Below are 3835 nucleotides of genomic sequence, written 5' to 3' on the forward strand. Positions count from 1 at the left end.
CTATACAACGGCAATGAAGGGGAATGATTTAGCTCCGCACGAGATTAAGTCAGCTTTACTAAAAAAATTCGGGGAGACCCTCACGAAGTGGGCCCTAACATGGTATTTGCTCTTGCCCAAGCAATCAATAGATTCCTTCGAGATGCTCGCAGATTCTTTTATCTAGGCCCATGCCGGGGCCAGAAAGGTACAAGCCCGAAAGCTGACATATTCAGGATTGCACAAGGAGAGTCCGAATTGCTGCGCGATTTCGTGACCTTATTCTAGAAAGAAAGGATGTTGCTACCGATTGTACTTGATGAATGGGCAACTGAAGCATTTACTAAAGGGATGAATCCAAGAAGCTTCGATGCTTCCCATAAATTTAAAGATAAGACTTGAGGATGATCAGCTCGGTTTTCCGACATCAACCAAGGGTCGGGACTGGGAGAAGAATAAGGATAAATCAAAATATGATTTCGACATTGATCAAAGATCTTCAAGAGGTTGGTTTTTGCCATATGAATGGGTCGAATAATGCGGTTGAGGTTTCCGATCATCGAATAGATTCATTACCAATAGGAGAACGGATCGCAATCGGAATAATAGATCATTGCTGGATAAGGAGATATCTGGTTCCCGAGGTTCCTCCTACCCCAAACTGCTGGAATACAACCTAAACATCAATGTAATGGAAATAGTATTGGCTTTGAGGAACATTATGGAAGCACGGTTCCCGAAGCCAATGAGATCTGATCCCAGTTAGAAGGATCCTAAGTTGTGGTCTGAATAACATGGGACCAATAGTAACCGGACTGGGGACTGCCGACATTTGCGCGAGGAGGTGGCAACATTGCAGAAAAATGGCCATCTCTGAGAATTCCTAAGCAACCGAGCCATAAAAACTACGGCCGTAATTGTGATAACATGGAACCTTCAAAAGTAGGAGAAAATCCTTCTTGTTTGGTGATCAACATGATTTTCTGGGGGTAATGAGATTAATGGTGTAACATTTTCAACGACAAAAAAGATAAAGGTGTCGGTCACCCATACAAAGAGGCTCCGGGAAGTCGTTGAGGATGATATTACTTTCATGGAGGAAGATGCAGATAGATTAGTGATATCTTACAACAATTTCTTGGTGATATTTCTTTATGATTTAGATTTTAAAATTTAACGTGTTTTAGTGGATCCAAGAATTTCAGCCAATATTATCTAGTAGAGAATGCTAGAGCAAGCCAAGTTGACTAGAAGTATCATTCTGGTCACAAAACTCCTCATCGACTTCAATTTGGCAAGCGTGACAACCCAAGAAGAGATCCTGCTGCCCATGAATGACGAGGGGGTAATGAAGACGACCCTTTTCGAGGTAGTAACCGGCGATATGGGCTACAATATTATCCTGGGGAGAACACGGTTGTACGAGATGAAGGCCGTTCTGTTAACATACCATCAATTACTTAAATTAAAAACTCCAGAGGGAATTAAACATATAAGAGGAGACTAACATGAGGCAAGGGAGATGAATGCAACCTCATTTTCCAGTAGCAAAGGGAAGGTACATGAAACCTAGCAATTACAGGAACCGACGTCAACTCCCAAATCGAGAAAAGTCAACCAGGGGAGGAGTCGTCGAAATCCTATCAGGTACCAAGATATCTCCAAGTACCAGAAAAAACGGACACAACAAAGTCCACAACGGAAGAAATTCAGCAAGTCGCATTGTTTGAAAAGTTCTTGGAGAGAAAGTTTCACTTAGGGACAGGACTAAACCCCGGGCTGAGGTTAGGATTTATAAATTTCTTAAACTTAACGTTGACTGTTTTGCGTGATCACATGCGGATATGATAAGTATCCCGCCGAAAGTGGCCGTGCATAAACTAAGCCTGGATCCTAACATGCCTCCGGTGAGACAGAAAAAATGCCATATTACTAAGGTCAGAAAAAATTCTTCAAAGAAGAGATAACTCGTTGGCTTGATATCGGTTCAATACGAGAGGTAAAGTATCCTGACTGGCTAGCTAACGTAGTAGTAGTTCCAAAGAAGAATATTTAATTTTGCATGTGCGTATACGTAGCATTTGCATGGTTAAGTCTTTGAGTGTAGGTGATCATCTTAAACACCTGCAAGAAACCTTTGACATCCTAAAGAAGTACAACATGAAGCTTAACCTCGAGAAGTGTGCATTCGGAGTCAGCTCCGTTAAGGTCTTGGGATTCCTAGTGTTGAAAAGGGGGATTGAAGTCAATCCCGATAAAATTAAAGTCATTGAAGACATCTCGGACAAGCTATCAAACGTAAAAGAGGTTCAAAGATTGACAGGAAGACTAGCCACTTTAAGTAGGTTCCTTTTCCGATCTTCAAAGAAATATCATCACTTCTTTTCACTTCTCAAAAAGAAGAACAACTTCGAATGGACTCCGAAATACTGGAAGGCTCTGAAAGATTTAAAAGGTTATTTATCGAGTCCTCCATTACTGTCAAAATTGGAGGAATGCGAACAACTGTTGATTTACTTAGTGGTCTCGAAGGTACCGGTAAGTGTCATTTTATTCCTTGAGGACAAAGGTATGCAATCTCCTATCTATTATGTTAGTAATATTTTAATAGGAGTATAATTCCGCTACCTGCATCTAGAAATATTGGTACAAGCTCTCGTGGTTGCCGCTCGAAAGTGTAGGCCTTATTTCCAAATGTAATCTGATATCTGTGGTGACAGCCTTTCCCCTGCGGAATCTCCTTCATATTCCTGATCATTTGGGTTGGTTAGCCAAATGGGAAGTCGAAATGAGTGAATTTGACATAGAATATAAACATAGGACTGCAATTAATTCACAAGTTCTGGCCGACTTTATCGCCGATTTCAGTCCGGGATTGTTACCTTTGGCTACCGAAGAAGCAGTGATAGTGTCAGAATCGACATTAGGAGTTTGGACCTTATTTATGGATGTAGCTTCCACATGAAAGGATGTGGGCCTGGCGTGGTGCTAATCACGCCTTCGGGGGAAACCTTAAGGCATGCCATAAGAACTGTTCCTCTGACTAACAATTAAGCAGATGTGTTGATACCCAATTTTGCCATCATATTTTATAAAGTATTCCATATACTTTCAAAATATCATTTTTGCATTATCACCCAATTTAAAATAGGCATATACGTATTTTCTATAATGTTCTATAATTTTAAAGCTTTAAAATTGATTTGCCTGCCTTTTATTTATTCAAATAATTATTAGTTATCCCTTCAAATTATTTTGGGATGATTTAATCATCCAAATGTACTATTTATACCCACACGTGTATTTTATAGCATTTTACTTCATTTCATATAACTACATTTGTATTTTTGAGCTATTTACACAATTTTTGCAATAACAACCTATATTCTATACATAATTATATTTATCACATTATTTATGCTAAAATAGTATTTTTGTATTTTCATAATATTAATCTATTATTTTCAGCATCTTACTGCATACATAATATTTTTATTATTTATTAATTACTTTTTATGAATTCTTTTTAATGAATGTTGTGTATTTAATTTATAGCCCAATATAGGGCTAATTTCGGACCAAAAATAGGCCCAAGGCGCTTAGCCCATCCCATTAAATCCTTCAGCAGCCCAAACCAAACAATCCCTCCATTTAACCTGGTCGCGACCCATATCATGACCTGCCTCGCTCCCCCTTTGATCCTGGTCGTTGATCTTAAATGATCAACGACCAACAACAGCCCTTTCCCTCTCTTTATAACTTCTTACCCACACCCTAGAGACTCATTTCCCCGGCTAGCCGCCTCTTTATTCTTTCATCTCTCCACTCTTACACCACACCCTAGCTGACCATTCTC

The sequence above is a fragment of the Nicotiana sylvestris genome, chromosome 8 (genome assembly GCF_000393655.2).
Source record: "Nicotiana sylvestris chromosome 8, ASM39365v2, whole genome shotgun sequence".
Taxonomy (NCBI): Eukaryota; Viridiplantae; Streptophyta; class Magnoliopsida; order Solanales; family Solanaceae; genus Nicotiana; species Nicotiana sylvestris.